This window comes from Pholcus phalangioides, unplaced genomic scaffold (assembly GCF_987345545.1).
Source record: "Pholcus phalangioides strain wild (caught in Gottingen) unplaced genomic scaffold, Ppha-v1.0 ptg000008l_1, whole genome shotgun sequence".
Classification (NCBI taxonomy): Eukaryota; Metazoa; Arthropoda; class Arachnida; order Araneae; family Pholcidae; genus Pholcus; species Pholcus phalangioides.
In genome coordinates, this window is record NW_028301601.1 from 56,327,261 (window position 1) to 56,342,274 (window position 15,014).

General features: G+C 34.8%; 1 protein-coding gene across 1 annotated transcript in view; it reads right to left on the minus strand.

The window, feature by feature from the left end:
• LOC149084568 (diuretic hormone class 2-like) overlaps positions 1-10,889 on the minus strand; it is a 96,619-nt gene extending 85,730 nt beyond the window's left edge. Inside the window, exon 1 of the mRNA XM_089235499.1 lies at positions 10,803-10,889. The gene's annotated coding sequence lies outside the window, so the exon portion shown is untranslated. The remainder of the gene's footprint in view (positions 1-10,802) is intronic.
• Positions 10,890-15,014: the final 4,125 nt, after the last annotated feature.

A 15,014-nucleotide genomic window follows, 5' to 3' on the forward strand; every position in this document is an offset into this window, starting at 1 on the left:
GCGTCAGAGCAGAACACTGAAACTGACGGAAAATGATGGAAGAGATATCAATTACGCGGCGCATATACATCGTTATTTGCGAGCCGCTATCATTTATAATAATGTTGATAATATTTTCAGAAGCATGAATCATAGTCAAATGGATGAAGTCGGGTATTTATTTGCGAATTCTCTACTTACGGAAACCGATTAAAATTCCGAGAAATATATATAATTATTACAAAATAACTCTATTTGTTAGTGCTGAAGGGCCCTGATTATCCGAGTGAACGTGGAACGGGCGTAATTTGGATAATACGGACCGTAAATGATTTCGGGATTAAATGAATATCCCGAAAAAGCCGTTTAAGGAATTAAGCCGTTTAAATTGTAAAGTTATTTTCATTAACTGTTGTACAATCTTGGTATCTTGGTGATGAAAACGCTTGCTTAACTCCTAGACTGCGATAAATAGTTGGAAAAACGCTGCTCTCAAAACGGCCGAGTAAAAAAATTTCCCTTTTTATCAGTTTCTTTTTGTGAAAGATAGATGGCACTCAAACTCATATGTTGCAAATACAGTGATTATCAGCTATCAAAGATGGTTCGTTCCAGAATTACGTTTGTTAGACGAAAACTTCGTGAATAATACAAACAGAGAATCAGGGTTTGAACCTATAATCACAAACAAAAGAGTGATCGAGGCAGGCAGGTAAAACCAAACCATCTTGAGATCTCATTGGGAGCAGCACGCTGAAGGTTAAAAATATCAAATGAAAAACTACTACTTTATCGTACATGTACACCTCGTACACATTCCTCTCCGAAATCTGTAACGAATTGGTACATGCCGGAATTTGTATTCGAAGTTGTATGCGTAACGCATTTATGTTGTCAGATTTATGCTAGTTTCATGCTCTAGATATAATGTAGCAAACTGTCTTCCATATTTTGTGGTGAAGATAGTAAATTCTAGAATTTCCATGTTATGCAAGTATCAAAATTAACATACTGTAGGACTTGCATAAAATACTGATGTTAGAGTGCACATATTTACAGTTTGAAATGTTTTGAAGATTGTATTGCACATTCAGCACTTCGGAAATTTTTTTTTTTTCAAAGCCATCTGTGATCGAGCACTCTTGATATCTTCAAGGGCCACTTTTGAGCAGTATAGGACGTCCCTTCCCTGGGAAAAGTGTTCCGGATCATCTCTATCCAGCAGGAGGGTAGAGCTAGGGAGCTAGGCAGAGGTATTGCGCCCGAGTGGCGTGGTGGTAAGATGCTCGTCTTCCACCATCAAGGTTGCTGTCAGAGTTCCAGGTCCAAAGTCGGGGGAAAAATATAGATAAGATATTTTACCTAACGAGCTTGAAGCAACCACTGATAGATGACGCCTTCATTTCAAACCCAACTCATTAATGGCAGTAAATTGCAATATAGCGATATGGCCAGAGGTGAAGTAGGTGAGGTAATTGAATAACGGGGGCTACCAATTTGCATGCCAACTCATAAAAACCAAATTACACAATTTCATCATCACGATGCCCATTACTTGAGGCCGTTTGTGTAAAGACGACACTGAGGAGCAGCACAATAGTGCTCACAAACATTAGGTTTAAGATGTTGTCTGATCCAGACTAAACAAATTTAATTTTCTCACACCCACTCCTTCCGAAAAAAAAGAAGAAAAAACGCAGAACTATTGGCCACTCGCTAGCACAATCCATAGAATACCATAGTTTCTATTTCAACCCTTAAAGGGCGATATCGCCCACTTTATGAAACACTGACGCAAATCATGACACTTCGCAAGTCATTTTGCTAAAACTAATTTTTGAAATCAGTTTATGAAATGTCTTTCGGATAACCCGAAACTTAGCTAATCGGGGCTCGAACCCTACTGGTAGTTACTTCCGTTATCTATAGGTCGATAGTCAATTTGATAACTTCCTGATCACTACATACTACTAAGCCACTCATGTACCTCGTCCACATTCCTCCACGGAACTTCCAACGAATTGGCACCTGATGGAATGTGCATTTTGTTTCTGCGTTTCCTTGTTATGTGTTGCGCTGCCATCTGCCATCAGTTTTTCTAACTATTAGTGAAGTGTAATGATTGAATAAACTACCACATTACTGAGAAGCGAAATCTTCAGGTATGTTACCAACAGTGAACTAAATATTTTTGAGGTTACTACAAGTGTTGAATTCTAGTCTCTTACTAAAATATGTTGCATACACTTTGATCAATGCGAAATTACCCATCTAAATACTCATTTATATACTGAATAATTAAGAATTAATTTTCTTCTAATTAAAAACTCCATTAGTAGAAAAATATAAATTTCCCGTTACTTTTTCGAACGATCTCTCAATTAAACCGATGAATAATCTAGAAAACAAAACAATTGAATAACACACGCTTCTTAACGAGATTCACCTCAGTCTACTCAGATACAAGTATAGCGAAAAATGAAAAATTCATGAATAATCTTCTTGTTGATGCCGGCATATAATGAATTATTCAAAAGAAAACAAATTCTGATTTCTGTGAATAAATTATCACGAACATAGAAATTTTTTAGCCCCCAATTAAATAATTTGTTTAAAAGAAATAGAACTCTTTTATGTATGTTGAAATAATTATAACGTAAGGAAAGATAAATAACGAAAATTTCACTTGTTCATATATATAATGTAAATGAATTTGAATCGAAATGTAAATGAATTACAAATTCGACTAATAGTTGATATTTAATAGTTGGGAAATCGATTTTTGATTGCACAATCAGGAAATATCATAATTCAAGGAAGTTCATTAATTTTCGAATTATCGGAAATATTTTTTATTTAAACATTATAGGCCTATATGTACGGCAATTATTCATCACCTTGGAAGTCTTCCTTGATGATGTGTATGATTATAGCGTTATTTATGTAAAATAATTAATTACAAAAATATTTACTTTCAAATTATATTATACATATTTCATTAGATATATCTATCCACCAGCATAAATGTGTGCTTACTCAGTTATTGAATATTTTAAGGATAATTTTCTAATCACCAAGTGCCGTGCACAGAGGAGACATTAGGTGACGGCGGGCACGTGCCGCCCCAAAGAGATCAGATATAAATAAAAATAATTAAAAATGTTTAATTTTAGAATAAAAAAAAAACTTCAATCAGCAGAGATTTTATTTCATTTTATTAAAAATGTTACTTTTCGAAGTTTATGAATTCAAAATTTCTCTGGAAGAGCTTCTCTTTGTTACTTAATTAACCAATGATACTCCAAATATCCAGTGTCCACTCTGGAATGTCGGAATGTTCTTGCAGTTATAGAATATAGTATTTTATATATAAATGTGAAAGTATGTCTGCATGTCTGTTCATTATACAAATCTACAATTTTAGACCGATCGTCGTCACATTTGGCAAATATACCAAACATGGCCAGGATTGAACCATAGGCTACTTTAAAAGTTCGTCAGTGCAGGGCAAGTGCCCCAAATGGGCAAAAACTGTCGGACAACAATGGTTTCTAGGCCTCAACAATCCCTTTCCGAATGTTTACTTTAGTTTCCGTGGTTCTCAAACAATGTTCCAGACATGCATATGCCTTTACAATGGCTTGTCACATCTCTAATGCTGCCATTATAACAGTTCATTCCTTTATAATGGTTTGCCATTTTTTCAATCCTCCCAGCAGTTGAAGAAAACCAGGATATTACAGCTAGTTGAGTATAAAAGTGAAATTTTCAGCTATTTTTTTTTTAGTTATTTAAAAAATTCTACGTCATGATTATTATTATTATATTAGTCATGATAATTATTATATTAGTTAAATGCGCCCTTCATTTTGCGAATTGGTTGATCTCTATATATTTTTTAAAATTTGTATAGTGTGTCGTGAAGTTTTCGCCCACCCTGTACTAGTATATTTATTTTAATTTTGTAAATACAAGTACCAAAGCTCATGAAAATAGCACTAAAAAGTAATAACCAAGTATAAAAATATTCCGAATATCTAAAACTCTTGGTTTCTTCGATTTGAAATATAAATTCGTAGAAATATTTATAAAATTTTTGGTTCGTAATTCCATATAATTATCTGCTATTTCGATAAATAATTGTGACAGAGTATATTTTTATTTAAACGCACCCAATTCCAATAATAATATTATCATTCTTCAGATAATTACGATGAAATATGCACAACTTATTCTCAAGCCAAACAGTATACACCGATTGAGAAAAAAAATTACTTTCAGTTTCCATTTTGTTTCCTTTAAAATGAGAGATATTCTTGTATTTCCTCCATTTATTCAGTATAAATTGTGAATGAAATCAGCAGAGAATCCCACACTGTGAATTTTAACGGTGATTTATCAGGATTTACTCCTAAGTATTCATTCATGGAAGCAATACCATCATTTGCATTTCGAAATCATTTTTACTGTATCGTATTTCTTGAGGAAATATCAATCTTTTGAATGAAAAACCTCGAGAAAAACATCATCACCTGATATCAAGTTAGGATTCCAATTTGTCTTTGTGTTAATGCATTTAGTATACTATATAAAATGGGTTTTTTTCCCCAATTTTTTTACAACTGTGGACCGATAACAGTAGTTGAACAATTTCTCGGACAGGTGGGAATCAGAAATGATTTGTGAATGATAATCTCGAATTATAAAAACAGGAGAGAAAATAGATACCGTAAATAGAGTAATAATTTTCGGACCGACGAAAAATAGATAAATAGGACAAAAAATAAGAACGAATGATTTGCGAACCGACAAAAAACTAATAAATAAAAATTATTTGTGGACCAACAAAAAATAATAATATTCAGATGGGCAGAAAGTGAATAAATAGGGGAAATAATTCCCGGGATAGTAAAAAATAAATGAACAGAAATAGTTTGTGGACAGACGGAAAAAATTAGTGGAAATAATTTGTGGAACACCCACCCCTGCAGAATATATAAGATAAATAAATACGTGAAACAGGCAAAAAAAAAAAAAATAAATAAATAAATAGCAGAAATAATTTGCGGAACAGAAAATTAATTCGCGGAAAAGCAAAGAAAGTAAAGATGTAAGAGAAATAATTTTGCAGTGAAGTAGAAAATAAACGAATAGGAGAAATAATTTGCTGAACAGCAAAAAATAAATAAGAAAGAGGAATGATTTTGAGAACAGTAAAAAATGAATGCACAGAAGAAATAATTTGTTGATTAGCAAAAATCTAATAGTAGTAATAATTTGTTTGCGGACCGACCAGAAAAATATTATTAGAAATATTCAGCGGACCAGCAAAAAATAAATAAATAAGAGAAAAAACGTTTATTAGAAATATTTTGCGGAATGACAAAAAATTACTGAGAAAGGGTAATGTATTGGCTATAGGATTACACTATAAAAGTTTCGTAAAAATTCATTCATAAAACACGAAAATACAACCAATAATGTGAACGATTGTTATTAATGCTCTTATTGGTTGCATTTTTCAACTGTTATAAAAGTACTTTTATCAAACTTTTATAGTTTAATGCCGGCCTTAGAAATACATATTGGACGGGAAGAAACTATAATAAAACTTGTCTTCAACGGAATCACAAGGGACCGAGATATTCTTTCGTTGAACACAGGTTTCCACTTGAAAGTGGTTCAATTGACATAATGTTTAAAATTATGTAACGATCTCGGAAAAATTGAAATAAAATTAAAATAAATTAATTGAAAATAAAGTAAATAATTTAAAAATAAATAAAATAATCATTAATTAGAAAGTAATGATTAATTATTAAATATTCACCGCTTGATATGACACATTATTTAATGCATTTACTTCAACATTACACTATATACTGTCCACTACATACATTAACTGTTCAAATCGACGAATAGTGAGTAAAAAAGTTAAAACACTACTGTGTGTAAATAATTTTTTTTCCAGTGGTCAATAACATAGTATTTTCTTTTGTACAAAAAGAATGTTCTAACTAGTTTTGTTCTAATTTTTGTGATAATAGTATTTTCTGTATGCAGTTCATGCCTTTTGCTGCCTGACATATATATATTTTTCTTTCAGAAATAATGTAAAAAATGCCCGAGTTTTTTTTAACGCTATATAGCAAACTTTCTGCAGGTCTTCCACAGCTGTATATACTGTACATTGTTATTTCTCCATACATTGTTTCTCTTCAGAAAATGACGACATTCACCTCATCTTCTTCTCGGCGTTCTCTAAAATTTTCAATGAGGGTGTCTATATTAGTCGTGTCAGGTTCAGTTTGTACGTTGTCGTCTATGTTTATGCAGCAATTCTCAGCACTGCGTTCACGGAAAGCAGCTTCCGTGCAATTTTGTACGGCTTACATATTCAGAAATTCAACTTTTGTACTGATTTCTCCCGTACAAAAGCTTGCTTTTCCGGAAGTTTTTGTAACGATTTCACAGGAAGCAACTGCCTTACTATATATAACTTATTAAAATCACAGCATCAAGTACGGAAACAGTTTTCGCTAATGTAGGGGCGGATGATGCAGAACTCTCGTTGGCAAGTAGATATTGCATAAATATTTTTTGGTACAGCACTTCAACATTTCGTGCGATTTCCTTGGCCTATTGGTTTGGGAAATTTTCGTAGTGTTTGCATGAAATTTTTCGTTTAGAGTATGCACTTTCTTTTCCTTTTCCGCGTTAGACAGGTTCCGTTGAATCCAGGTTTTTAAATGTGTATTTAGCATTAAAATCACGGGACCAACATTTTTTTCCCGTTGAAGACAGGTTTCCACTTAATACAGGTACCGTTAAAGACAATTTTTACTGTATACACTTTGAAGACCTATTGACAAGTAAATAACAAATAAAAATCAATCTAGAAACTTTTCAGAATTTATTAAATCTAAAATTATATAGCGGTCATACATGAATTCCGCGTATTTTCGCTGACCAAGCGGTTGAAGAACAAACACTGTGCTAAAATGTATTTGTAATACTGAGATATCTTGAGTTTTTTATTGCAGTAACGTCTATGTTTCGTTGTAACAGTGTCATCATTTACAAAAGTAAAACCTGAAGTTCGAGTAGAAATGTATAAAACACCTTTTTTTTGGATAAATGAAGAAAAATCATTATTTCATTATCCGATTGTCCTCAGAAAAGATACGATGGATTCCGTTGAGGAATTTTTCTGTGGTATAAAAGAAGTGTATCAAGAGTTGTATGATACAGTGGCGTAATATTTTTTCCCCTAAATGTCCGATCACGAAATCTAATTTTCTTCCGGAAGAAAGAAAATAGAGCTGTCTGGAGGAAGAAAAGAAAGTCGTATTAATGATATCTGTTACATCATTAGTGTCTTATCTTTCCTGTTTCAAATATACTTGTACGACTTAAAGTCCGGTTTTTACGATCGATAGATTTTATTGAACAGATAGCTTTTCTGATATTAACACCAATTATATTTCTATATATTGATACTTTCTATGATTTTGGTACTAATTAATTGAAAGGTTAGATATTTCTACATTCACCACACGTAAAATTAGGTCCAATTACAATTGTAACCGAATGATTCTAAATCTAATCGTAAAACAAATTCACTGAGAGTATTCTTTTCAGCTTTCACTTAATCACGTTTTTATTATCAATTATAAATGGGAAGAAAATCACTTTAAAATTCCTGATGTTCATTCTTTCAATAGACAAAACAATCCTCTTCAAAAGATATTTGAAAATATACATGGTATTTGTATTTACGAATGTATATGTTACGGTGAATAAGATAAATCCGGTTTTATCATACGAAATAAACCGGTTATTATGCATAATCGCTGAATATTTTGGGAAGTTTCCCAAAATTTATCACTTTTACAAGCCAGTATGCATAGTACCAAGCGTCGCGTCGTTGGTAAACATGTCAAATCGTACTGTATGATATACTGTACTATTCATGATAATTCATCATTATATCGGGTACGACCTCAAAATTTGTTATTATTTTGTCGGGACCCAACTATATTCATCTCAAATACTCGACTTCACTATCAAATTCACTAACAACGTTTGTATATGGATGGTACTATGCATATTCACCAGCGATTATAAAGTGTGCGTAATAACCAGTTATTATGCATAATAGCCGATTTATCACATTCGTGATAAATAAGTAGTCACCGTGACATTACATATATTTTCCCACTTTTTTGGAAAACGTTTCCAATCTCTACCATTTATAATCACTGTTGCATAGAACCGTAATATCTCTAAAATTAATTAGTTCATCATGAATTTTTCTCATGAAGATAAAAATTAACTTTCCGCCCTTAAAAATTATAAATTAATTTTTAAAGTTAAATCTCAATATTTGTTGTGAATGTTAAATTACCTTAATTCCCTACGTGTAGCCTCATAACATTGGAATTATTATTTAACTATTTTATTATTATTATTGAAATGATAATTGAAACATTGAGAATAAAATCCGAATTTGATGTTGAGAAACTATTTTTTGCAGGATAGAAAATACCCATGTAAAAAAAATTCAGTACATAACCCTTATCTCTGAGAGTCTCTACCACCTCCCACACCCTTCTCTAAATTTGGAGATAAAGGGTAAACTATTGAAATAACGAATAATATATTATTTCCTTGCTTCATGAAACAATAGTATAAGGCCGGGATTTCACTATAAAAGTTTGGTGAAAGATATTTTATAAAACTTGAAAAATTCAACTAATAAGTGCATCGGTTACATTCCAGCAAATGCAACCGGAGATCTTATTGGTTGAATTTGTCAAGTTTTATCAAAGAGCTTTTATAAAACTTTTATAGCGTAATCCCCGCCTCAGACATATATAATAAGTTTTAAAAACGTTTCTGCGACAAATTTATTATGAATATATGTTGGAAATGAAATTTTCGAAAAAGTTTCAAATGAAAATAAAAAAAAAATATTTAGCTTATAGGACATGGTCACCATGGGATTTTTTTAGAACGCTTTCAGGGATCCGTGAGATTGGATGAGATATCAGTAAATCTTTCTATTTGCTTTGCTATGAACTGAATTTTATTTTGTAGAGCTGGTCCGTTGAACTCAAAATGTTAACAAGCCCTACAGTAGCGATTAGTTTTTCTTTCGTTTTTTGTGTTGAAAACGAAACATGAAAGACGCGGAAAATACAGATGGGAAAAATTAATTCGACATCTGCAATATTTTACATATAGTTTTATTATTATTTTTTTATTTGGAAATAACTCTGCAAGTACAATCTGATACAAAAACAGAAAATACTGGTACGAAAAGACAAAAACAGAAACAAAAAACACATTTAACTACATAGGTTAGGACATTCATTCTGTGACCATAAGGGACTAAGGTAGATCCGCAAAGGTAGATCTTCCAGTAGATCTACAAAAATAATCTATTGTCTGTGTTGACACACGGCAACCGTCATTCATTTTTCAATTTATGTTATTTTTAAAATTATCTTTTATATTTTTTATTTTAATGTAAAGTAGCACAAATAATTATTTAATTGCAAAGTGAAAATTCGGAAATAATCCCTGGATAAATATATATATATATATATATATATATATATATATATAGACAAAATAAAAGAAACCCCAATAATTATGGTAAAATAAAATTATACTGCCCATTATAACTTATGGTGGTCTCGTCTAAGTATGGATAGCTTCTGGATTCATCCCAATATGTTTATCGTATTTCTTTTCCAACGTGTCAATCGTGTTAGAATTCACGACCCCTGGAAGTGACCCCCCATACATTCCCTTTTTTTCACAGCCCCAAAACCAGAAAAACTCCCTGCGAAGAGTTAATTAGTAGAAACCTAGAATTTTCTCTTACTAAACGATACTGGTGTCTCCCTTGTCGGGATAGTTAATAGACATGTATTAATAACTCATGGTCCATTTTATCCATCTCGTTGAAAATTTTAAATACTTCGATCATATATCCCCCTGCGCTCTTCCAATGTCGACACGTTAAGAAAAATCAAAGTCTCTCTTCATAGTTTGATCCCCGTGTGCCATCAAGAGCACCTGTGGCTCTTCTCTGCACTCCCTCGTCCAATTCAATGTCCCTATGTAAGCGTGGCCTACGAATCCTAACGGCATACTGCAATCCATAGTATCAACTGATGTTCAAGAATTCCGGGAATATTTCCAATCCATTGAACACAGAAAAGAAATTATAGTTTAGAAAATTTATGAAGAAACGGTGACATAAAACTTGATTTCAAGAAAACAAAAGTTGTAATCTTATCTCCTCTAGTGCTCTATAAGTTCTTACAAACTTCATTACTTCCTTAAGAGTAATAACTTTTCATCAAAAAGTCATCATTTTTATAATAATTTTCCTGAATCTGAGATGCATAATATTTTTATTATGCAAGCCAGATAAGCGAGATAACCACAGATTGTTCATTTTCTGTCTTTCTTGAGTGAGATATCGGTTATACAGAGGAAATTAAAGTATAACGACTGCATATAAGTCATCAACAACATAAGCATTTATTTTTACCCCCACTTTTAAAAAACTATTTCGGTACTTCACAAAGCCTTGTCTGTTGCTATTGAGCAATTGATCTCTGTTATTATCTAAGTATTCGATTCATTTATCTTTAAGTGGAACATTTAAATGGAATTTTATGTTAAGAAATTATGTGATAGAATTATTAGCACAAGAAGTTTCGAGTATGAACGATCATTAAAATCTGAGAGAAATGTCTGAAATGTGAGAAATATATTCCTCATAGATATGGATTAGTCTGACTCACCTTCTGTGTCGTAAAGTGGCGTTTCTGTGAGAAAATCTGGATGCAACTCTTGCTGTTCTCCTTGAATTTTTCCCGGATACTTCAAATGCCAGCAGTGAAGAGAAAGATCATCAAAACTCTTCTCCAATGAGTTTTATCAGAGATCCGCCTACGCTCGTATGACGTCATTCTTGTTGGACCAATCAGGATTTCTGCAACATTCCCCGTATGAAGTCCCGACATATCTAAAAAAACATCGTAAAATAACGTAGAAAAAGGGTTTCTTTTATTTGATTTATCGCTGAATTAAAGGAAAAGTACGTTTTTTTATTATATAGTTATAGAACAGTTTTTTTTCTTGGGTCATTCATTCCAGTTCTTTCTTAGCTGAGAACGCTCTGGGAAACATTTTATTCGTGCGTCAAAGAATGTGGAGAATTTATTGGAAATAAGTTTTTAATGGGATAATTATACTTTCTCGCGTCTGTTTCGTTTCAAAGAATTACATGTGGGATGGAATACGAGTGTAGATCGTATATAAACTGGAATTATTTTATTATCATTATTTTTTTTTTAATGGGGAAAAAATGATGCGAGAATTATTCTCCTACATAAATGTTAAAATTTTGAAGTTCAGTTTTCCCGAAGGAATTTTTAGTTCTTTTTATCGATTGCTCGAAGAAAGAATAGAGATGTATGTGCAGTCAGTAGCGAAAGAAGTGGGGTCTGTACTAAATTGTCGTCTAATCCACTCAACGTCTCTTTGAGTGGTTCGAATGAATGGTAGTCGCAGGAGTACGAATCCGGACTATAGGAAGGATGATCCAGAGCTGACCAGTACCTGCCCATGTAGAAAAATATATAATAAGAACGTACCGTCAAAGGCCAGTGACTCAGATACAATCCACTTCAGAAGAGGACTCTTCGGACCCTGAATAGTCTGACAAAACAAATGCCTATGTATAAAGGAAAACGTATAAGAGAAACATGCTGATATGTGGAATGAACGTGCAATGTTCACATGTAAATATAAAATGTAAATAATATATAGAAAAATAAACTCCCAGGGGGTTTTTGGGGTCGGGTCGGGTCGATGGGGGGTGTGGACTTGGCTCCCGTTCGGGCGTGTGAGTCTCTCCCTACCGTACCCGCGGGGGGGGGGGGCTGCGAATTGCTCCGGACAGTGGAGGTAGGGGCTAGGCCTGATGGCCTGGAGCTTCAATCATTGGGACCGGGGGCCGGATTCTGGGCCTCTGGGCCCGGCGCAGTTGGCTCTCCCCAGCATGGTTCAACCTCTCGGGGTAAAAGGCTTATATCCCTCTTGGGACAGAGCCTGGATCATGTATGGTCTTACAGTACCTGCCCATGAGCAGTTTACCCTTGGGGTAAAAGGCTTATATCCCTCATGGGGCAGAGCCTGGGCCACGACTGGTCTTACGGTACCTGCCTATAGCTTTGGGGTCATTCAAGTATTACGTCAGCATCGATGGGGGTGAGGAGTATCCCGATTTTGATGACAAGTGGGGAGTGTTTGGATGATTACATCATCAACCACTCTTTACAAAAATATGAAATATTCTTAATGACATCTTACTCGGTGCGCAAAAATGTGTAAAACCTTTCGCTTGTTTATGGGCACCTAAGCTAACATTATACCTATTGATAATTCCCCTACAGAGCCACTTAAGTGATCTCTGAATGTTTCGTGGATCCAAGGAATTTGGAAATGGGTCGCGGGCCGCTTAAGTGCACTAGACCTGTGTCGCTTGTCATACAGGTGATCTGGGATTATATCTATCTAAAATAATCTGGGAATGTGTCGCGGATAACTTAAGTAATCTGGGAATGTGCCGCGGGTAACTTGAGTGATGTAGAACCGCACTGGGGTGGCTGCACCAGTACTCTAAAACTGTGCTACATGTCACTCAAGGAATCGCTAAATGTGCTACGGACCGTTTAAGTGCTCTGGAAATGTGTCGCCGGTAACTTAAGTGATCTATGAATGTACCACCGGCCTTCTTGAGTGATCTGAAAATGTGCCGCGGACCACTTAAATGGTCTGAAATTGTGCCACGGGTCACTTAAGCGATCTGTAAATGTGCCGCTTAGTTCAGTTTTATACAATTACGTTTGATGGGTACAGGCCACAATTGATTCGTGGGACTAGGGTTTACCAGGTATGGCTTAGAGCAGCGGTTCTCAACTTTCTTTGACTCGCGGAGCCCTTCCCGGTATATAAATTCTATGACGAGGCCCAATTTTCTATTTGTTCATCAAAGTTACTCTGATTTATTTTTATTATTTAAATATATTTATAATTATATATATTTTTTAATTTAATGGGTTTTTTAAATTTTCCTCGAGTGGCCGCGGTGACCATTCGGAGTGCACACGGAGCCCCGAAGGGTTCGCGTAGCAGCGGTTGAGAACCGTTGGCTTAGACGGTGGGTCGCAATGAATGTTTCAAAAAGTTCCATTTCCTGGCCTTCATATAGGATTGAAATTTACAGAAACTAATTAAAATAACATGTAATGATATTTTCTTTCGGAATTTTAATTCTGATTAAATATTTTTGCATTAAAATATAAATTTTTGATCATCTGAGGGAGGGAGGCCATGATCCCCCCCCCCCGCGTAAGTCTCTGATCCCACCATTGAGCGTTGGAGGAGGTAGGAGGCAGAGCTGACGAAATTTTGCTGTCGGGGGGTGGGGGTGAGAGTTTTGCTGAATTTTGCTGACGGGGGCGGGGGGGGGACGGAGTCACAAATAGCTTAAAAAACTTGCTGACATAATACTTGAACGGCCCCTTTTCAGGTGCCAATGTAGGAATGTGTGACCTTGCATTACCCAAGAGAAGATTACTACGTTACGCCTAGTAAATACGTAGTTTCGGTATTCCAATGTCCATGTTCTGATGGATTAAGCTCTCCAATATCTAATCTTGTACCAACAATTTATGCTATTTCTGACATCTTTATGCAATCATCCACTTCAATAACTTCGCGAAGAGCAAGCACAATGATTCGCTGCAGCGATGCCCGTCCACGGTGGGGCCAGAAAATTTTGGACCGCGTCGAGTCCTGCTAAAAAATTGTATGACAATCCACACAGTTGAGTTTTGTAGAGTGTTTCTTCCTTCCTTTCCCATTCATTATGCTACTAGATGTCCCTACTCACAAGAATTTCATATTGTTACGCCTAGAAGTGAACTTATAAAAGAATGGTATAGAAGAATTCTTAAAGTTCCAAATTGGCTTTTTAAAATTACCAATTTAATTCACTTTTTAGAAGCTAATCTTGAAAAAGTACATGATAAACAGCCTCCAGTAATCTCAAGGAACTTGGATAATATTGGACCTTCTGATAGAGTTCTCAGATCCATGGTGAGGGAGAGAATTAGGGCTCCGAACATTGACCCACGATATGATTCTGATTTTGAAGAATGTATATCAAATAATAGTGTAGACTTGGATTCAGAATACTACCCGAGTGAGTAGTAATAAAATATCCAAGTTTTTGAACATATTCATTTTTATTATTGTTGTCACTGTTATTATTTTTTTTATTTTTGCTCTGTAACTGTAAAAAGATTTGTTGTAATTAACTTACTTTTGTTTTAAAAGAGGCTATAATGCCCAAAAAAAAGAGGATTGCCCAAAAAAGAGTTTGTCTACATTTTAGACATAAAAACCACAAAAGAGGCAATAGCCCAATAAAAGAGGCAATCTCAAGGTAGAAGTGATTTGATAATAAATAATATTTAAAGGAGGAGGGAAGAGAGAGAGAGAGAGAGAAGAAAAAAAAAACACACTTTTTGGAATAAATTGAAAAAATTTAATGAATTTGGTGAGACAATAATTTTCATCTTATTTGATATAATAATGGAAACCCGCTGGTGCCTGGCGCTGGGAGGCCCACCAGCGTGAGAATTTCTATCTCTGTAGAGGAGACCCGCTGGTGCCTGGCGATAGGAGACCCACTAGCGTGAGAACTTCTTTTGTTGCTCCTGGAGGATACCCGCTGTTGCCTGGCGCTAGGAAGGCCCACCAGCGTGAGAATTTCTATATTTTTCTTGAGGATACCCGCTGGTGCCTGGCACTAGGAGGCCCACCAGCGTGAGAATTTCTTTGGCTCTCGGGGAATACCCGCTGGTGCCTGGCACTAGGAGGCCCACCAGCGTGAGAATTTCTTTGGCTCTCAAGGAATACCCGCTGGTGCCTGGCGCTAAGGC